General features: G+C 42.2%; 1 protein-coding gene across 5 annotated transcripts in view; it reads right to left on the reverse strand.

The window, feature by feature from the left end:
* The window catches only part of LOC122976701 (receptor tyrosine-protein kinase erbB-4-like), a 270,744-nt gene that overhangs the window by 218,064 nt on the left and 29,405 nt on the right, over positions 1 to 23,275 (reverse strand). Inside the window, exon 1 of one of the 5 annotated variants that reach the window (XM_044345335.1) lies at positions 10,229 to 10,404. The exons of the other annotated variants lie outside the window; for them this stretch is intronic. The gene's annotated coding sequence lies outside the window, so the exon portion shown is untranslated. Of the gene's footprint in view, positions 1 to 10,228; positions 10,405 to 23,275 lie in introns of those variants that run through there. 5 annotated transcript variants of the gene reach the window in all.

Below are 23,275 nucleotides of genomic sequence, written 5' to 3' on the forward strand. Positions count from 1 at the left end.
ACTGGCACACAAATCCCCCTTACCCTTGTTTACTGTAAATTATGTGCGGTTGCCGAGCAACAACAGAAACTCTTGAGTGTCGGCCTGCAGGATGCCTTGCCCGTTCACAATGGCCAAAGTTGCAGATCATTAAGAGAGGATATTCGCGTGTATAGCATGTATCGATGGACAGCCAACTAATATACACATACACCATAGTGTTTTGTGTCCTTAGTGTCTATAACCTTGGTGTGTGGTTTTAGTGTGCTCTTGCCTGTTTTGTTGCTACAAGGCTTGTTTTCTCTTAGTCCTTGGTGCTCTGGCAGTCCAATTGTCATAAAAGCCACAAGGACAAGAGCACAGGACAGCTCAGATTGTATCCATTCTATCACCAAGGTGTGGGGTAAAAACGTGTTCGTGCAGCGAAATGTCCTAAACTTAAAATCCACCTTGAAACACGTCAGGCTTTAAAGGAGAGCTGAGATGGAAAAAAAGAAAAAAAAAACAACCCTTGAACCGAGTTGATGCGGCGCAAATCAAATCAACATTTCAAAAACTTCACTTTAAAATCTGGAAATTGATTACTTGGCCTTCCTGTGGCTTCATAAATTGGCTCTGGAGCAGAGGGTGAAATCGTGTTACAATTAGTCTTGTAGAGGTGGGCCCAGCTGCTGCAATATGAACCTTGGTTTATGAGAGCAGCTGTAACCAGAATGGGGAGAGAATATTGAGAGACTCCTACCATGCCTTTACCTATCGGAGGAATGTCTGTAGCCACAGGGTTCAAGAACAAATAACCACTATAACACCATCGATATCTGCTAAGTATTGATCTACCACCACCTCTGGCTTTCCCGGGTGAAATAAACAAGCAACCTCGGACAGTAAACTGCAGGTATATTTTTCTACTTAGGTCTGAATTTTGTGTGTAAAATTCCCCTTTTCCCCATCTGTGGGCTGAGCAACGAGACGATTTTTAATACAAGAGAGATTTAGTGGCTGTATAAAAGACAGACAATAATAAAAAGGACACATGAAACATACCTTGGTCTGTCTGCTCCCTCCCCCCCCTCACCCTTTCAGTTATTCAACAGCTGACAGAGTCCAGCAGGTGGCACATGGTCTTGTGGGTTATGTGTATGCATGCGTGGTTAAAAATACCTTGACCCTGACACTAGTCTGAATGCCCCTCACATAGCAGAGATAGTCCACCCGGTGCCCCAACTGTGCCTCCTCCATTCCAGCAAATGCCTGGTTTATACACACAGCATTCATGCATGTTTGGACTGTTTGGGAGGTCATTTCAAATTTCGTCGGGAAACCCTTCAAGCAGCCAACAGTCCAATTAACCTGCAGTCCAATCTATTCAATCCAAGTACAATTATACACCAGACTGGGGCATTATTTGAGAGAAATGTAAGGCAGAGTTGCTTTTAAAGCTTGGAATGGAGGCCATTTTTTGTATGTACACTGCTGGACGTCCTTTGCTCCCTCAAATTTCCTTCCTTTGCCTTTAATTTTCAAGTTTTTTACGGACTGCTGCTCTTGATTCTTGCTCGGTATAAAAGGCGAACGGGCCGACACAAACGAGAAGGCTTTGATAAGATTCAATCCCTGACTCGCATGTGATTAGAGAAGTGGGTACGAACTGTTACATGATCCCTTTGCATTATTAAGGCTCACTTTAATCTACAAATACAGCCAAGTTTTAACAGTTTGTGGCTCAGTGTAGACTGAATAAAGAAAGATTAGCACTGACTTTTGCAAAAAAAAAAAAAAAAAATTGAAATTCAGCTTTCTTTCGATGTGAGCCGATTTCGACACAATTTGAAAGTGTAATCATTTATGCTTTTTGGTTTAAAGCTCTTTATTTATAGCTGCATTGTAAAGAGACATCTACTCTTCTGAAATGAACCATAGATGTTCAATGAATTGTGTTGTTTCAAGCAATTTAAGCAAAAACAACACTTTTACAGACTGGATCCGATATAGACAATGAACAGTGAACAGTTTGGAAATAAACACTTAAATTATTAATCATAGGGTGGTAATTTCATAGAACTAGACAGATAGGATTTGAGTTCAACTGAAAGGTACTGTAAGTTGAGATCTTGACGTAACACCAGAGGATACAAAGATCTGTCTGACAGTATTTATTGAATCTAAAATCTGAGCAAATGAGACTTTGGGTACATCTTAACGTTCCACGCAAGTTTTGAATATCCGAGTCGAAATCCCCAAAGTCTGAACCTATCTTTGAGTCGTCACAGACATCTAAAGATTTTTTTGATTGACAGCAGAATATTTGCAAAGGTGAACTATGCCAAGACGAGTCATGAGAACGGTTACAAGCAACAGTGGGCTTGAGATGAAACGGAGGCGGCAGAATACAAAGCAAAAAAATGATCTCAACTTGGTTTCATAACTGACCTTATATACCTCACACTACTCCAAATTTGGCATCTATCCCTAATTTTTTTTGGACAAGTACGATTTGTTTACAGGCGAGAGAGCAGGGTGTTGAGATTTGTCACGACCAAATCCAACTTAAGAATCTTTTGTTTACTTGACTAGAGGCTGCAGGGGATTTTTCTAGAAAGCTCGTAGGTTTTTGAGCAGGTTGTAGGTTGCACAATGAAAAAAAAAAACTGCCATCCACATTAGAGTGAGGCCTCTCTAAGAAACTCGAAGGTTTAAAAAAGTACTAGGAGTAGTCAAGGTGGGTGAAACTCAACCGCTGCAGTTTTGTATTAAATAAAAAAGCTTCTTTCGATAATGCGGAGGCCTGCTGCAGCCTCATAAAATCACTATGTTGGAACCAGGTTCTTGCTGCAGCTGTGGCACTTTGCAGTGACAGTGAGTGGTGCTCTGTAAGCACTTAGCAAGGCAGGTCCTAGACATCTACCTCCTCCAGAAACAATGGAGGTTTGCGGGGAAGAGACAGCGAGAGGGGCGGCCGATGTCTATTTTAATGCGCAGTGATAGACAGGCTGACAGCGTTGTCGGTGGTAGCGCCCTTGTTGCCTTCTTCTTCCCTGTCCCTTCTCCCTATCTCATCTTCTCTGCACCGGCAAGGTGACGGATCCACTGCTGTGACACGTGGAGTGTATCTGTCACAGGACAAAAAGGCAATCGGTCCAGCCATCCGACCCAATATGGATGCACTTTTCGTCTCGTTGTCACAGGTACTAGGAGGGTCGTGATCAGGGAGGCTGTCGCCCTCCTACACTCACATGACATAACAAATACTCCTTTGCTCTCTCTTTTCATTTCCAGCTTCTTTGCCTCTATTTTCTTTTCTTTTTTTTTTTTACCTCAGCAGAGTCGTGAGGGAAAGAGGGCTTACCAAGGAGAGTGGGAACGGAAAAGACTGTCTTAAAAGTAATGTTACCATCAAAGAGCGTAAATTTGTATTCCTGAGAGCAGAATTTCCACGTCAATAGCAGCTTTAATATTGAAAAATTCAATAAAACCAGTCAAATTAACAACGCGTACCAAACCACCTCAATTCTTCAATAACAACACTGACACACAAACAGACAGCAGTACGGCTATGTAATAACTGTTTTCTTGTATGCATGGATGCTGCATGGACAGCACAGCCAGAGCATTCACATATTACCGAGGACTGGCAGAAAAAAATAAAATAAACAAATAAATAGAAATGGAGACAGCTACTGAGAAAATGTGAGAGCAGGTGCAAGGCTGCCCACCTCTTCTGCTCCGGGAAAACACGACACCTTCCTGACCTCTGTCTGAGACAGACTGGGGAGGGGGGGGGGGGCTGGGGGTGGCAGTGGTGGTGGCGGTGACTCACCCAGTAGGAAAAAAAAAAAAATTATTTAAAATAAAATCACAGAAGCTGGGGGGGATCTGGCTGGAGGATTTATTTTCTTGATTTTATCTCGGTTGTTGTTGTTCCTGATGCCTTTTCTGAGTTTCCTGTGAGTCACAAGTGACAAGACAGTTGGTGTAACAAGGACACAGTTAATTTTGGAATCAGGAACGCTTTCATTTCAATAAAAGTCCATTTTGTAAAAAAAAAAAAAACAAAAAACAAGGAAACTGATACTGAGTTCCCAGATAAACAGCCCTTCAGATGTGTCGCTGGGCCCGGACGGTGCAGCTCAACCATCGATAAAGATAGGCAGCTCACATCACATCACATCACATATAGACCCTACCGCATCCAGCCAGCCTCTCCCAGGAAGCCCCCCGGGGAGGAGAGGGAAGAGGTATCAAAGGCTCAGCCGAGGGAGGGGCGATGGGAGAGCAGAATCAAACTCGCTCCCACTGAACGGAGAGAAGAGCGGAGGAGGATAGGAGGTGGGGATGGGAGGCGGGAGGGGTTTGTGTGACCAGCTTTCTGCCCATTCGGTGCCAAGTTTCTCTCTCTGTATATTGTTCTCTTCTCTTTATCTCAGTCTCCCTCCCTCTCGCTTTTGAAGCCACGGTAAACACAGGTGTTTTTGCCTATACTCCAGGGGCTCCCCGCTCTCTGCGGGATATTGGAACGACTCCGGCAAAGTTCCCATTTTTGTTTTACCACTGCTGTCTTTGCACCACCTGTCTGTATAGAGGCATTTGAGGACTATATATGCCCCCCTCCCCCCTCTCCCCTCTCCCCCAACACACACACGCACACTTTAACAGTCCTACAGTTTGAGTGACTTACTAAAATGTCTTTTACTGTCCAGCTGTCATAACCAAAAGGAGGGAGGTGCTGACATCCTCGCTGTGGTCGCCTTCAGCTGTTGCACTCACAACAAAGAACGCTGGCTTTGAGTGCTTTGGGGGGTTTTTTTTTGCCCTGGCTTTCACCTTCCAGGCTACACATAAGCTGCATTTCCATATGATTGGTGGAGTTTGTAAACAAAGTCTGCAGACACTACTTAAAGAAATATCATTTTGGGAAATATGTTAAATTCCCTCTGTCCAAATTAGATTAAAAAAAAAAAAAAAAGATACCTTTCTCATCTGTATATAGCCTAAAGGCAGCAGCTGGTTAGCATAGCTTAGCATAAAGACTGGAAGCAAGAGGAAACAGCTAGGTTGGCCCAGTGAAAAAGGAATAAAATCTGCCTACCAGCACCTCAAAAGCTCACAAATGAACAACTTTTATCTCCTTTGTTTAATCCATACAAAAACTGAAGATTAAAAATGACAGCTAAGCTAACTGGCTTCTAGCTATAGCTTTATATAGACATGAGAATCTTCTCATCTAACTATCAGTAAGAGAGCAAATGAGCGTAATTTTCCAAAATATTGAACTATACCATCATGGAAAGAAAAAAGAAAAGGAAAGGTGGAGAAAAAGAAAATGTAAGCTAACTGAAAATTGTTAAGGTTGTAAATTGAACATCTATATTAACTCCCTATGAAACTAAATGTAGGCTATTGTTGCATTATCTTGTTAAGGTATTTATGATGTGTTATTTGCTTGGTTGATATAAATTAAAGAAGTAGAATTCACTTGTTTGCCCTCTGGCAACAGCTCTAGTCTTTACTGTTTATCTCCCACTTCTGTAACCACACCTACGCATTCTTGCTGTATATGCATGTAAATGTAACTGTACAGTATGTGCCGGACCAAGCTCTGCCAAGTCGAGAAAGAGGGTATCTATGGGCCATGTATTTACTGTGTATGTGCATGACCAGGTGCCAGCACTGAGGCCTGGCACGAAGCAAGTAGTGCCACCAAGAGGGGCAGGTGCACTGGGGCATTGTCCATCTGGCCATAGTGGGCAGGACAGGTGCTACCTGTCAGCAGTGAGGGAGAGAGAGGTGTAGACAGAGAGGGAAAGTGGGAGAGAGAGAGAGAGAGGTCCTCATCACGGCTATTGTTCAGAGTTGGGAGTTCAGAGCTGTGATGTATAATTGAGTGGCAAGAATCAGGCTGAATTCCTTTGAAAGCAAGAATAATGAAAAGGTATGTAGTCTGTCATATGTGCTCATGTTTATTGTCCTCTCTCTCACTCGTGAAAGCTCTCTCTCACACATACTGGCACACACACACGTAAATAAACATATGCTGCCATGCGTTTGCCTGTGAATACATCCAATACAGATGTGCACACGCACACATAATTCACCTCATTACATCGTCGCTGTCAACCGGGCAGATTTTCTCCATTATCCGCGGAGATGAGGGAAACAGGCAGTCGGTCAGAGTCGTTAGCCAAAGCTTTATAAGCTCACGGTGAACCTACCTGGTGTGGAACAGCCGAGCTCGACAAAACTGGACACTAAATTGCCAATCAGCAGAAAACCCCTGCTCCTTCTGGCTTGCACACACCTGTGCGCCGACTTTCTCCACCTTTGCCCTGTCTGTCTGTCAATTTGTGAAGCACCTCTCCATTAGGTGGGCGCTGACGTGGCAACTCTTGGCCTGAAAGCAATGTTGATACTCATCATTGCTGCTAACAGATTTCATGCCGGACCACTCATAACCTGGGGAGCCAGTTTGCCAGAGTTATTTTCTCACTCCATTACGTTGCAAATAGAAAACAACAGTGTGTAGTGAGTCTGCTTTACACAATACAGGGCTGCTACAAGCGAGTTGGCAGCAGTCATGCATTGTTGTGACTGCTTGTCTTTCCAGGCAATTCCAGAAGTGCTTTAAACTGCGCCCTAGTCAATGTGCATGGCGCCATGAATACATTTCAAGGGCTGCGCCAGATGCTTTGCAAAAGGCGTCGTCCCCGACTCGCGCAGCAGCGCTCGCACTCAATCTATCTTTCAGGGGACTGAAACAGGCACAGCGCTATCAGTGTGTATCATTTCTGCTTCACATCCATCAGCGAGCTGCTGTTCGCCAACCATCAGCGAGCGCCCTGTGAGAGCACGCAGCACTTCCCCTTCCACTTGTGTGTGGCGTTCGGCGGCAGCGCGGCAATTTGCCTCTGATTGTTTCCCATTTTCCCTCGGCGAGTTCAAGCTCGGACGCAGACGGAGAGCGAGAAGAGGGAAGCGGGTGCGGGGCGGGAAACGAGGATGGTTAAATGGAACACATACACAAACGTTCGCATACAAACCCAGACGGTTGCCCTCGCACACACAGAGGTAGAGGCCATGTGCCATGAGGCCATTTTTCATTGTTATTATGACCGGGCACAGAAAGCTTAACGTTAACACAGCTGACCTCTAAAGCAGGTCATCATTACAGAGAGAACAAATGTGTGTGTGTGTGTTTGTGTGTGTGTTAGAGTTTGATTTTGTTGTTTAGGAGCACTGGCCGCTACCACACACATGCCTTAGCACTCATGCAATAACTCATCCGTCTGCCCTAGAGAATGGAGCAGCCCAGCTATTTCTGCTTACAGTCATTACCATCACCGTCAACATTACCTCCTCCACGACTGCCCCCTTCAACCCCACACCACCCAAGAATCTCACAAACAGACACACACACACACACACACACAGCTTGTTGTTCTGCAAAAGCGTGGACTCATTGGCAGGCGGTGTGAATAACAGGAATTGCAGGGAATACTAAATCCAAAAAGGGTCAATGTTATGCACTCTCACACTATAGATAGAACATGGCCGAGGTCTTCGCTCCGCCGTTTCACATACTCCACTAACGAGAGGAGACCTGCCAAGAAGCGGTTGGTAAAAACTCCAATATAAAGCAGATCTTCACTTTTTCAATTACACATGAATAATTGAGTTCCAAAATAAGATATAAGTAACACTTCCTCCTTCAACATGACTGATAGCACAAAATACAAATAAGTACTTTTTTAAAGAATCCTCCTGGAAAATGAAGTTTCTTGGGATCCTCCGCCTGACAAAATGATAACTCTTGTAAGGAGTAGTTGCTCTAGATTTTACAGATACTGAATAATGAATTCAATGAGCTCAATAATTGAACTTCAGGTACTGGTTTTACCCCTCCAAAAAAATATGTAGCACATAATTTCACATATACTCAACAGAGGAGATCCAGGATAATGCTCTACTCGTGCTCCTATGCAGGCAGCTCGACTATTTACAGGCTTTTTTACAAAACTAATCCACTTATTAATTCATAATAGGAGCAGTAATTCCTTATCAGAGGATTAACTTGAAGCACCTTACGCTATGCATGTATCAAATGGGAACTACAGTTGGTTCACTATCAAGGCTTTGGACAGAGACAAGTGTTCACAATGTGGGCTAAATATATGCCAGTGCCCAGTCCAGCCATGACCTCCAGTGACCCCTATCACTGCAATAATAACCACGGAATGAATTGTTAACATGTTTGCTAAATTGAACGGGAACCTTTTTTAGTTTCTTTCCATTGTGGTCCAGGAGTGGGCTTTGTTGTCCTGATAAACACAAACATTAGTTGCCAGGAGTTTTTAAATGATGCCATATGGGAGGATATCTCTGAGTTTGTGTGCGTGCGCGTGTGTCTGTGTGTGTGTGTGTGTGTTTCCGCAGTCGCAGCAGCCAGCGCAGCAAGACTCTTTCAAGTGAACAGCCAAATAAAGTTAAAGGCAGTTAGATAGCGAGGGAGGCACACTGCCAGAGGTCACACCGCTTTGGATGATAATCTGTCTCCCTTTTTTTTTTCCCCCCAGTTTCCCCCAAACCACCTTAAATGGAGACAACTCATGTACAAGTTATTTATATTGGGACTGTCTGCAGACACACGGTGAAAAAAATATTCATGGTATGACCAGATTAGTGACATCTGAGAACAGATTGAAACTCACTTTTCCCTCTAGACGGGCCCTGCAGGGTTTAAAAGACTGACAAAGCAAATTTTCTGCTAATGCTGTTGCAGTGTAGAGCTCACTACCCCGACGTTAATGAGCCCATGACTATCAAAACCATCGAAAGGAGGGTGGAAATTGGTCGATTTCTTCTAAAGTGTTCTGCAATCATCTTTTATGAAGTGACTTTAAGGAGATGTGAGAGCAATTAGTGGAAACAGCCTCAAACCTCCTTGATAATAGACAAACACGCTGATGACTGTGACTGCCTATGTATTCCACGGAGAGTCCGACTAAGCAGCATTACACAATTCTCTAAACATAGAAAGCGCTGTAAGAACAAGTAAAAGAACAAATTAAATGTACATATTGAACCCAAGGGAACATTAGAAGCAAGAATAGCTGCTGTAGCACTTAATAGCCACTCTTATGATGTATATTAGCAGGATTAGTTATACAGTAGTTATTGCAGCATCTGAATGGTTTTTTGCTTAGTCACAGTTGTTCTCCCAGGTACAACAAAAACAGGCTGGAGAGAGAACACGTCGAGAAAACACACAGCGAGAGTCAAACGATGCTAATGGGTTGTACACCCTGCGATGTTTGAGTTTACTCGGATCCATATTTTACCTTCACATAACACGCAGTATTGTTATAGGATGCAACAGCAGTTGTGTTTGCACCCCAAGCAGAGGATTGCTAGCGGGGAAAATACAGGAGATAATTAGGTAAATATTGGACTTTTGGGCCCGCAGTGCGATCATTTGGCTAGAAAACACTTACATAATGCACAGGCTGTTTGGAGAAACGTGATAAGACATTTTATGGTTTTGTTGATGGCTTTAACAGTTTGGGAAAGGGTACGATTTAAAATATAGAGGATAAGTTGGATGGACAGGCTTCAAGTCTATGTTAAAACAATACTCACATGCTAATATGTAGTATAAAAAGAGATGGTGGACAAAATCCACCATAACAATTTGATTTGACTAAGATCTGTGAATTTTGTCCCCCATCACTTTACACTTCAAGAACGGTCAGTATGGACAGGAGAAGTTACTACAGCAACCAATTACCATCTAAATTTACATGCCTGCTCTCTCAATTCTCATTTTACAGTATGTCATGGCATACCTGTTAAAATTAACTGATAACACCGATGCATGGGAGGTGAATTGGTGAGGGATCCAATATAATTTTAAATTAGTATGTGCTATTATTAGTGCTATAACTTCAAATTGAGCGTATGACTTTGACTACGGTGCAGAGAAGCCTGGTGAGTTTACTGTTAAAGTGAGTTTATAACTCCCATGCATCTTACTGAACACAACTATAGCCCCTTCCAATTAAGTGTGTAACATAACATGAGGAAATACAAAACCAGAAGATTTTGAATGTAATAACAGAAGAAAATATTTATTTCAAAACCAGGTTTTCCCTCAATACCTCATAAAATAAATAAGACGCGGGGTTTACGGTACCATATTGTTGGCGCGCTTGTTGGAGCTCATTCGAATCCTCATGATAAGTATTTTATCTGTACTCACTGTTCCTTGGAAACTCAGAAAGCTGGCAGCAAGCAGTTTTCACACCCTCTGTCTAGCGGTGAGCGGTGTGATGGAGAAACCTGTCCTGAGGCTCTGTTCACCTGCATAAAGCAAGTTTCTCTGGCATGCAGGGACACGTCCCGAACACCTCTGCTGCAGCAGTGTGTGTGGTAGCATCCGAAGCACACTGTACAAACATCCACAAACACACACAACAAACTTCTTATCTTTTTAACTATAAATGTTCATATGATTACAGTTCACAGATAGTGTCAATACTCACTCAGAAACTTTTTTTCCCCCCTACACAGTCTCCTCTCATCCCAGCTAGCAAGGGCTACAGCTAGCTAGCAACAGGCGTTTTTGGTGGCATTACTACAGAAAACAGCTCCAAACACGACTCACTCTCCTGTTTTACAGGGTTACAAACTGATAATAACAACTGTATTTTAACTAACTAACTAGTCTAGGAACTCGGTAGCTTACAATACTCATCTCTGACTGACTGGCTATCCATTAAACAACAGAAAAATAGGACATGATAAGTTCAAAGACTGCTCTAAATGGAGAATACTTTGATTAAACAAAAAATTAAACTAGAGGTTACTGAGCCAGTACATACAGTAGACTACATATCAGCATGAACTTGAAAAAGTGTGAACCTATCCTTTCATCTGTCCATTATATTATTTTAGTAGTTAACATTACCTCAACCGGCTGCAACATTAAAATGCAGCATACATGCAAGAGTACTTTTTGTTGCTAATACTTGCTAGTACTTTTACTTATGTAAAAATGTGAATGCAGGTGTACTGTCTCTACCTTTATCTAAGTAAATGATCTGAACAATTCTTCCATCCCCTGGAGTTAATACAGGAATTAGAAGAAGTTGCCCAGATACTTTGGAAAGTCTCACCCAAGAAAAACACAGGCAAACAATCCCAAACAAGGAAAAAGCTGAGAAATCCTCCCCTCAAATATATTAAGCACAGAGGATAATCCATCCAGTCCAGCAGTGGCTACAGACCACACTAGAGTTCATAAAAATCAGATAATTGAAAAACCACAGCCTCACCTCCTTCCCTAGCTCTACTTCCTTTCAACCCCTGCCAAGTGTAACTGCAAGCGAACAAATAAAAATCTCAGACAGCTATTAATAATTTATTTGCCCGATATCGACTCTTATACCATTGTGGGTTTTTTTTTTTTTTCTTTTTGCAGCTCATTAGAAGCTGGCCGGCTTGGCACAGTAATTGGTCAATAGGGGTGATAGATGACTGCCACGCATGAGCTCCTAAATCCTCGTGCGTGGAAGAATGAGAATAGTTCCCTCTGTAACTTCTTTTCACCTCACTTATTATGCGGGATCGCTATGGGGGGATTTTTTTCCCCCAACACCACTCCCTCCAGCAGCTATTGAGGCAGGAGTTGGCTTCATGAGAGCTATATTGGTCCATATTTTTACAGCACCACTGTTATATCAATTCGTTGTATGATATGAGAGATATGGAAGTAAGATGGTCTCTCCTTGGAGGATTGTACTTTAATTCAAAAACCTCCCCTTTTGCAGTCTATCCAGGATTGATGATATTGTACAAAATAATAATAAAAAATAATGTCAACACTCCTGCAACGAAAATCAATGCAGAAACCTTGAAAAAACACTGTTTCCTCGAACACGCTTGAGTCCGAGAGGAATAACAAGCAGCTCCGAACAGGGCAAGCAGGGAAGGGAGTATATGTCATATATCATAAGAGGGAGCGGAGACAAAAGCAAACTATCCCACATATGGCTGAATAATGAGTACTTGCAGACAAAACATTCACACATATCCATGGCGACCACACGTCTCTGAAGACAGCAGGGGAAAATAACCACATGCGAACGAGTAAGTGCAAACACGCACATAAACCTGCACATACACACTACAGGACATGACATAGACGAGTACTTACTGTTCTGTTCAATCTATAAATGTCTTTTCCCTGTCATCCATCATGTCTCCACCCCCCCCCTTTGTCCGTCACCTCTTGTCCTCCAACATGAACCCAGGAGAGCCTGTACAGTGCGGATATGTATGTATGTGTGTTTTTGAGAGTGCAATGGCTTGTGACGGTTGGAGTCCTAACCCGGTCATTGTCCTACTGGTGTAATGGGCCTAATGCACAACCTTTTACACACACACTCAAGCCTGAATGTGTCTCCTCTCGGGTGTATGCATGCGCAAATGCACTTGCAAAACACACTGCCCTCAGGTCAGAGCCCCATACCCAACGGGGGCTGCCAGGGGGCAAGTTTTTGTCGAGAAGGAGAGCCCCCTAGGTGCACAAAGAGCGAGCCAAACCCACGGAGGGCTCTGACCATTCGTCTTCTTAATGGCCCTGTCACATTTCATAATAGATTTTAATTCAGCGATGTGCCACGCAAGGGAAAACGAGGCCTTTATGATCCGACAATGGCCCGAACAGAGAGATGTGGCCGGAATCCAAAAACAGTGGCTCAGATGAGAGGTGGGAGGGACGTGAGCAACAGGCAGATTTATGGTTGTCAAAAGTTGGGACGGCCTAGTTTCAAATCATTTACAACTCTGTGTTCTTTTGCCATAAAAAAATAAGCTTTTACATGTCAGTTGGAGTGAAGGCTAATTGCAATTATTTTGTGGATTGTTGTCACAGTGAAATAAATTAACCATGAAGTGGAATGCTGACACAATTAGACAATTAATCGATACGGGATTTTGAAGTTCCTCCAAATCGCCAGGCACCACACCGGGCCTTACAACATTTGCTGCCCGACCAAGGGTAAACAAATTTGGCAAAAAAAAGGTGAAGCCATTTGTGCGGTAATTACCTTGAACGTGGCACAGCCTGTCTGCTGTGCATATTTCCTTTTTATTCCTTGTCATACTCACAGCGACAGAATATTGATGTTGAACTAAAGCTGGTCATTGGTACTCAACGTCATCACTTGATTTGTGTGTTCTGGGTTGCAGTTACTTCTATTTATACCCACAATGTGTTATAATGTACTAACCTACACTATGTTTTGATCTTGAGTTTGTAGGAACACTGTCAATATAAAAATAGTACATGTGGAAAAAAGGTTGCAAACGCCAGAATGATGAATGATGGAAAAAATTTGAGCTTTTTTTTTTTATAAATTATAAAAATGCTTGACGTCAGCTGGTTCCAGATACTTATATGCTGATTTTTTCATTGTAATGTGATTATTATTTGAATATCCTTTGGTTTCAGACTAGTTGGTCAGACAAATCATGCAATTTGATGTCTCCTTGGGTTCTGGGAAAGTGCGATGGGCATTTTTCTAGCCTGATAATCAGACTGAAATAACATTTCATTTTTGATGTTTGGAAGGCAGAGTTATTTTGCCCAGACCAATCTGGAGCAAGTGACATATCCGTCCCAACAACGTCATTTTCAATCAACACAGAAGTTGCAGTGGCACTTGTTAAGAGCACTAATATGAAGTCGACTGATTGATTTAAGAGTTGTCGTACAACTTATAACAAACTATATAGTTGTGTTGATCTTTCCCATGTTTGTTCAGATGTTTTCTTGCTCTATAGCACAAGAACATGACGTCCCCAATTCTTAATCCTGCTGACCAGGCCTATTTGAATTTTAAAAAAAAAAGGGAGATGTGGGCAGCAGTCATTGGTATCTTTATGGAACCTTTATGAAACAAATTGACATTTTATAGACAGATTGATTAACAGGAGACATATCCATAATAAGGTAGTTGCAGCCCTAAAAAAGTAATATGTCCAATAGCATTTCACAAAGCATCGTCCAAAACTTTTGCCTAGGAGTTAAGCTGGTAAACACTCCAAAGTTTTCCTGCATGCACTAAAGCTGCCATCCCACACAAATTCTAAAGATCAATGTGCTCTGAGAGGGAGGTGAGAGTAAATACTGGAAACAAAAAGAACAATTGCAGGATAATGTTTTTATTTTTTGTTGTGTTTTTTTTTTTTTTTTTTTGCAGTGGGATCTTCTGAATTTGCATGAAACTGCACCCGTGGGGCTGAGATGGATCAAAATCCACATGCAGAGAACAAACTTAGTAACACAATACACCCACAACATTACAGTAAAGGGTTGTTATCAAACTGCCAAATGTATCTGAAAAGAATGGTGTGAAAAGTGGTGATCTAATATCCATGGGTGGGGGGGGGGGGGGGGGGGGTGGGGGGGTGTCTGCGTCATCTTTTTCAGAGTGGGCATTTTCTCAACTTTCCTAACTTTCCTCCAAAAGTCAGAGTTTCGACTGTCCGCAGCTGAATACACAGGCTGGTTGCTTGGCTGGCTCTCCTCTCTTGGCTGTCTGAGTTGCTGACTCACCTCTGCTTCCAGGTTCTGTACCAGCAAGTCAGCCAGCCAGCCAGCCGGCCGGCTGACGGGCCAGCTCTGTTGACAAATTGATATCTGATCTGAGCTGCAATTGGTGGGGGTGCAGACTATTCCAGTGTTTCGGCTGTCCACTGCCAGCTCCAAACAGCTGAGGGATTAGCTATGGGCTCTCTGAAGCTGAACCTGTATTGTTCATTGATGGGGCGAGGCGAGCAAGTGAACACTATGCACCAAATCAGACTAATAGGAGAAAAGTCTGAAATGGGTGTTGGGGAGAAGAGGTATCTGTGTCTTTTTGGCAGTAGGGAGGGATTATCCCTGTGTGTGTGTGTGTGTGTGTGGAGAAATATGTATGTGGCACATCTACTGCAACTGTGTTTAAGCAGTATGTGTGTGTCGGTGCGTGTCCACAGAGCAGCCAGCTGGGTAGTGCAGTGTTTCCCCTACCATTGCCTTGGAGGGGCAGCCCTCCAGAGGGACTCCCTGTCCCTCTTGAGAGGAACAAAATGTGTTTATCTGTCATTTACCTAATTTATGAGCACCCGATACTGTAAGTGCAATAAAAGCTTTGCAAGTAAAAAGCCAACATGAGTAATTTATTAATGTAATCCACGCAAAAGATGGACAGACAACGACTCTAAACGTCTGAAATTCAGGCCAAGTATCAGTCCTCCATTAAGGCGGAAAGTAGTGAATGTGCAGTTGAGAGAGATAGAGAGAGAGAAAGCATGTGTGTGGTGGTGAAGCTGGCGACCGGAGCAGAGAGTATGGAGTCAGCAGTATAGCTGTGAGCGTAGCAGTGCGATGTGTGTACAGTTTAGGCTATTTGTCAGTGAATAAATGCTGCAACTCCTCAAGACTCAAGCCAAGTTCCCATGTCTTGCTTGCCATTAAAGTGAAGGGGGTTAGCTCCAAAGTTAGCAACAACAGGTCAGCCTAACCTGACCAGGCTCACTGAAGGTGGACTGACCTTTAAGGTCGACCAGCTATTCTCATTTTAGTGATAATCTCAGCCGCTTCTAAACAGAGAACGGAGAAATGTCTGGCTGCTGAGTTCCCCGCCACAGCCTCCCAAAGCGGTCAACCTAGGGGAAACACTGTAGTGGAATGCAATAGATGTGGCAGTGCTGCTATTCTTGGTGCTTTCTTTCTGTGTGTGCGTGTTTGTATGTGTAGTGTGTGTGTCATCAACATAGCATTGGGGGGTTCAGCTATTTCAAGGGGAGTCCAGATTCCTGGCATTGGTATTTAAGTGTATGTGTGTGTGTGTGTGTGTGTGTGTGTGTAAATTTTTTCCATGTGTGTTGGCTGCACGTTAAGGTCACACAGTCACGTAAAACCTAAACAGGAGCCATGCTGCAAAAAAAAGTACACCCTATCTCTTCCATTTTACCTGGACATATTATATAAACCTCACTGGATTTTTAGCCACACTAGCTAGCATTGTGGCTCTGGTCAGTCCACCACTTTGGATTTTGTACAGATTCATGGTCCCCAGAGGATAAATCCTGATGATTTTGGTGAACCCCCTAATTACTGTTAGCCTCACAGAGCTGATAGCATTGCAAAATTATTGCTATCTACCTGCAGTGGTTCCTTTTTCAAGAAAAGGTCAGATGAAAACTAAACAGGAGCTAAGCTGCTAATTTGCTTATTCAATTATTTTGGGGTTTTTTTCATTCTATTTTATCGTATTTATCAAAATCAATAAATGCAATAAAAAATAAACTATTTCTTTATCTGAAAATGCCGTCTCATCTGTCAAGTGACGCCTAAATGAACTTGTACAGGCTTAAGACACACTTTGATTTTATTGCCTTGTTTTTGCAGTGTTCAGTTCAGGTTACTCTTCCCTCTGAATCACCCTCCTACTGTTTCCCAAAAATATCAGTAATCTTGTCACAAACACACACTCGCCATCACTGCGGTAACCACAACAAACATTCCCGTAAAGACGCTCATGGCACTCCCCAGCTCACACCTCCCGTAAACCATGCTGCCCTATTTTCTACCACAATCTTTCCCATCACCAGGCGGTACCTCCCCACACTGGTCCCATCTGTTAGAATGAAATCTGATAGACTCTTGAGTGGTATGTCATCTCATCTCGGTCCAGCGATTCTCCAGGAGCGACCCCGAGTCTTTTCTCAGTCTGTGTCTGCAGTCAGAACGCTCCGCCACTGTCAACGCACATTTTTTGAGGGGAGAAAAATTAAATTATATTAAAAGGGAACAAACCTGAAATGTATCTGTCAGTACTACAAAAACACACATGACTCACTCCTTAAAGAAGTGGTTTGCAAGCAAATATCCTAAGATGACTCACAAGATTTCGGCTTACTTTCATGCCAGCAATCATTTTGTACAAGCAGATGTCCACTGTGTTCAAATGCTTCTTCTAGAAATAAACTCTTTAAAACTACATCAAGAATTGGTTTTACAAGGTCCATCTCATACCAGTTTTAACAATGTCTAGCAATTCAAGACTTAATTTAAAATGTACCAAGCATCAAAACAAGATATACTGTATATTTTTTTAAACACACAAGGTTGGCACTTCAAGTAAAAAAGAAGCCTGTTGCTATTGAATATAATATATATATATATATATATATATATATATATATATATATATATATATATATATATATATATATATATATATATATATGTGTGTATTCTCTCCAAACTGGTGGGTTTTAGCTGAATTTCTAAGACTTTAAAGAAATCGAGATAAGGCTTTGGCAGACATAACATGGCGGAAGGCTCTATTCTTCCTGACACGGGAGCAAGCGAGGCATCGATCGAAGAGTTCGTGCAAACATGTGCCATACATTTACAAGACCTTGACCAGGGCCTGTATCCACGACAGGCAATTCCATTACTCACAGTCGAGGTGAGAGGTCGGGGAGTGATCAATAGTGGAGGATGGACACACAGAGATAGAGACTTGGATAAAAAGAACTCACCCCGCTGCTCTGTGCTTCTGACCCTCCCACAAAAAGGGGTGTGGGAGAGTAAAACAACCGTACTGTGACCCTGGCGAACCGAGTAGCCAGTGGTGGGAACACCTGATAGCCGAGGCACATTATTCAGGTTGCTGACAGGTGAACAAGTACATTCACATCGTACATCAACATGTGAAAGGCAACATGAAATGTTCTCAATTCTGATGAAAAATGTAGCAATATACCAGGAGAGGTGGCATTGATGTCTCTGGACTACAAAGTCACATCTATATTTACAGTATTTCCTTGTACAGCTAGCTGAATCTCAATTAAAAGCCAGCCAGCTAGCATACGGAAGACCACAGAAGACAGCAAAGCTATGTAAAAACAGAATATAAACAAAGAAGTTCACTAATGCTCTCAAAAGCTTCATCAGCTGCTAAATCCAAAGTAGCAGAACCTCCAACATGGCTACCAACAAGCTAACAGTTGCAGCAGCCACTGTTCTAGTTAGCTTCCCTTGGGACTTATAGCTAGCTGGCAGTGTGACTACTTTACAGATTAAAAAACTCTTCTTCTTACAGGTAAAATGTGACTAGCCAACTGGTATCCTGATAGGTCAGTTTCTTTTCCGTGCTTTATTTTCCAATATAGAAAACTTTTGGTTAAGTCCCCCCGTGCAATAGGAAGGTATAATATGTGGGCAATGTGATTGGTTGCAGGCTTACAGCCACTCCCTGTTTAAAATGGCTTCTCATTGTCACAAACCATTTGCCTGATGAAGGTCTAACACTGAAACATGGCAAATAACTATCATTGCAAGTTAGACAGTGTGTGAGAGCTTGTGTGCAATAATGTGAAACATTTAGATTTTATAGTAAATTATTTTGATAGTTTTCAGTGAGTTCAAGTGCAGATTTTATGGGATCTTTCACAAAGTAAAATGTGTGCAGCAATGCCCTTTCAAATGGGCTTTAAAAAGGTTTGTTTTTTTTTTCTTACTGCATTTGTGACTTTTTGTCATATCCTATAGAGTGTATTCATTCTGAAGGGAAAAGCACTGATATCATCTGTCATGTCCAATGTACATTTGATGCATATAAACGTGTCCATTGCTGAAATGGAGCAACTGCATTTGATTGAAACTGGATGAATAAAGGGTCAAGTAAAAATGTTAAAAAAAAAAAAAAAAAACCCCAAACAACATGTGTTGCTGTTGAGCTCTGTGAAGTCTGCGGGGCTTGCATGTGTGCGTGTCTTTACATGCATTCATGCGTGAAAGGGTAAGTGTTTTGACACGATATTCCGCCCCGCTCGCTTCACGGCCGTCGAAAGCATTTTGCTCGAGCAATTTTTTCAGCCCTCATCTGATGAAACGTCACATCAGCTGGTGTGTGCTCCCCTGGAAATAATCGTCATAATATATTTACACTTTTGGAGAAAACAATTATCATAAATTACAAATTTGCAGCCCGCCTCCCCTCAAAGACACGCTCGGGTGCTCTGTGGATAAAACAAATACACTCTCTGAGCTCTCTGTGTGTCATGATGGAGTATGAACAACAAGAACAGTCTTTTTTTTTGTTTCTGCGGAAGACGCCTTCGTTTCTTAATGAAGTGCCGGCCGTTCTGAATGAGGACTCAATGAGGCATGGAATGGGGCCTCTCCATCCCTCCCCTGCCTCTCCTTTTTTGTCTCTTCCTCCCTCTCTGTGCATTTGAACCTCTCGTACCCCTCATCTTTTAGATGATTAGAATAAGGGCCATTACCCTCTGTCGAGGCCATGCTTACAATCACAATGGATGGGTCTGGGTACTTTTTTCTCTCTTTGTACCAACAAACAAATTCTCAAGAATCACGCTAGCTTACATCCTTGCACACACTAATACAATTTCTACCTTTCTCTCATTTCATTTCTTAATTCTTCTCTCTCTTTCTCTCAAGTCTTTTCCTGTTATTAAGCCCTGTGCTCCCTAAGCTGGGGCCCTAGTAGCCCTTAGATAGCTTTCAGCTCTACATTTCCTGGGCCCCTGACACAGACCAACCTGTGTTTAGATGAGGCAAACATCCATAAAAGCACCAAAGCCAACCCATTCTGTCCACCGGTGTCACAACTAGTCACATTCTGGGGATTTCTTTTATTCTTTTGATTCTCTTTTTCTGCAGTTCCCACTATAGGGTTTCTGATGATGTTAAAACTATTACTTTGTTGGATTATATCACCCCTTTCCCAGGACAACCAGGATTTCATGCAATAAAGTTTGATTTTGAGCCCATAACTGTGGGTACTTAATCATAAAATAGCCTAATTTTTCAAATTCTGTAGATTATGTGGCAAAATATTTTAGTAGAACCAAATACAGCGCTAACCATACAGATCCTCTATTTTACCATATAACCTCTTAGTAGCTTTATTATGTCTCTGTGGTGAAATGGGAGCATATGACTGTCTTTATAGTGCTGACCTGAGATTATTACTGCATGCAGCCTTTTCAACATGCTCTTTCATGAGCATTGTTCTTTGATATTCAGTTGTAACATCATGTTGTCTCCTGCACATGATGCTCCACCTGTTGAATGCTCTGCACTCTGATTTGGGGATGGAAGCCTGCACGTGTGATTGTTAAACCGCCTGCAAAGTTTTTGTTTAAAGATTTTGCATTCTGCTTTGTTTACACTTCTATTTTTTTTTGGTTTTTTTTGTTTTAGCATGGAGCGTTGAGCAAGTGAGAGTATCAAAATTGATACCTGGGCATTTCTTATCAGCTTAAATTAAGATAAATTCCTCCCATGATAAAACAACTTGCCAATGTCACTTTTAATTTCATACACAGCGTGAAAAACTGTTCGGCTAAAGTCACTGGGTGGACTTTGAAAAGGGGGCTTTGGGTACCGCCGTTGCAGTGTCCGACTGAAATTAAGCCTTCTTTACAAAACAAGAGACACCGATTAAAAAGGAAACAGCGGGGAGCAAAAAGAAACTCTTGCATATCTTAGTTTCTAGGCCGGCGCAGCAATAGACCGGGCTTCAAAGCGAAATGTGTCACAGTGAGAAAACGGGTTATCAGACATTCACAGAGACCATCTTTCGTCTGTCTCACTTTCTCTCGCTCTCCCCCATCACTCCCACCCATCTCTCATTCCACTCCCATGGGTCATTTTCTCTAATCTGGATTCCCACTGTCTTCTACATTACTGACAGTGCATCAATCACGGCTAAACACATGCCCTTAACTGTGCTCGCTGTCAGCTGATGTAGTGTGTGAGTGTAGAGCTGCCTGGGGTTCCCTGACCACCTCCTAACCCCTCCTTAATCCCTCAAAAATTTCCGAATCACCATGGAAATATTATGCTGCTCGGCGCTGTGGGATAGCGGCGAGAACGAGTCGAGGATTAGCATATATTTCAATTGCTCTCTTGTTTGAAATACAACAGCGGGTGAACATGGGGGCCGCTCCTGCCAACACTGGCTTTTTTTGTGTTTGATGTAAAGTTGCGAAAGGAAGCGATGATCTCGCGTGCAAAGGTCAATGCACTCTGCAAAACAGTGGTGCGCCTAAATTTCAAGAGTGTTTGGCTTAGTTGATGTAAGCACACTCAGAGCTTCATTCAAAATGTTAAGTTTGTGGTATGAATGTTATTTCCTCTTGCTGGATGCTGAACCGTCTGTGTAGAAGTGTAGTACAGCTGAAAGCCAACTTCCTCCAGTTGCTGCCACTTTATTCTCTCTTTCTCCAGCGAACAGCCAAATCTAATGCTGCTTAACCGAGTCCAGCGAGGGCAAAGATGAGCAGGGGGAGAAGTGGGTGAATTAATTTACTTCCAGCGTCTCATCTCTCTTGAGTTCAAGTTAACTCGGCAAAAAAAAAAAAAAAAAAAAACCTAAAAGCTGCTCCTTTTTGTCGCTCTTTTGAATGGCTGGTAGCAAATGTTGATCCGGTACTGATGCACTGTGCGGCTGTGTTGAATACGCTGTGTTAACTCTGCAGCTTTTCCCACAGCCTGTCTGTGGCAATTCAGGTGAAACGTTTTGAGTGCTGTAATTCAAAAAAAAAAAAGCAGGCACTATCAAACAAGCATTACAGTGCGACAAACAGTCTGAGAGATGTAAAAACTATATTATACATGCTGGCATTTTGTTTAAATGTCACTGCAGCTTGGCGAGGTTACCAGTTGAGCCAAATGTTTCAGCAAAAGCTTTGAATTACACTATGATGCAATTTCACTTCGGTAAATAAACTACTTTTTTCTCTCAGCTCTTAAGGCAACATGGATGAGAAGCTCTTAAATCTATTATTCCACCATAACAGCTAATAAATGGACCTCGTGGTGAGCTGTCAACTAAAAAGCAATCAGATTTTTATCGCAACACCAGTGAATTGGAGAAATGATGAAACGATAAGGAAACACGTGATTGGAGGGGAGAAAAGTGCCAAAACTATATGATGTAATAAAACTCAAACACAAGCTATATCTTTGGTATCAGTGAAGCGTGATCTCATGGTAATTTACAGGATTTAATATCACAGAAATGTAATGTAGCCCCTCTGACATAGGCTGTGTGGCTGTTTATTAATGAAGAACTGCATGCAGCTGTTTTTTTAAAAAATAATAGTAATAGTTTGTGGCTGACCTTTAATTTCCACTTATCAAAGCAATCTACTCCTCATTATGTAAATGAGTTCTATATGTGGTCGTGGAGGGAATGCCCCTGTGACGAGCGCAGAGGATGCTACTTTGATGAAAAAAAGATGAAAATACGAAGGAAAGCGTTTAGCCGTTCATTACATTCAGTTTTGTCACGGTAAAATAATCGATGCGGGCGAAAGCAGGTGTCCGTTATCACACAGCAGGTGTTAATTATGAAATGGCAGGTGCTTGTTGCTCGGTGACAACCAATGAGCAGCGTTTCTGGCAATCTGCCACGCTGGAGAAGGATGTTTCTGGAACCTAATGAAGATGTGGATTTATTGGATTTGGAAAGATACAGTAGAGGATGGATGGATGGACAGATGGACACATTAACCTTTGCTCAACTAGCTTATTGCTGGTTTATATAAACTTTGTGTTCCCCCCCCCACCCCCCAAAGGAAACTCGGCTAAGAAAACATCAGGAAAGCAAGAAAGTTGCAAATAAACAACACGCAGAAGAGCAAAACACTGTTACAGTATGTGAAAGCACCAGCAAAGCAAAGTTTCCACAAGTTCTCCCACATATCAAAGCGGCAAACATAAGCCTGTAAACATCCGCTACATGAACCCAAAATATCTCTTTAATTGAGCATACTATGAGATTCTTCATTAGTAGTGACATGAGAGGCCACTTTTTTTTTTTACAGCCTGAATTACTTTGCAGTCAGCTAAACGAGGAAGAGAGTGCACGAGCAATTTCGCTTAATGTGTCGGTGACCTTAGGGACGGATAATAAGAACAAATCACATTACTGTAAACAGTCATTGCTGCCAGTGTTTACAACAGTGCAGATAATCAGGATGTGGCGACATAATGGCCTAGGAGATAAAAAAAAAAAAAAAAAAAAAAAAAAACACACACACAAATATGTAGCGTATGAGTCAATGGCTTATAATAAGTGATACAATGCAATGTGAAGGTGCAAAGACACAAAGGAGATAGAAATCTGAAATGTAAACATAGTTTGCATCACTATTACAACAGCCATTTAGCTGCAAAGGAAGACTTGCAAGGGAGAGTTTTTGCATATGTTTG

The sequence above is a fragment of the Thunnus albacares genome, chromosome 24 (genome assembly GCF_914725855.1).
Source record: "Thunnus albacares chromosome 24, fThuAlb1.1, whole genome shotgun sequence".
NCBI lineage: Eukaryota > Metazoa > Chordata > Actinopteri > Scombriformes > Scombridae > Thunnus > Thunnus albacares.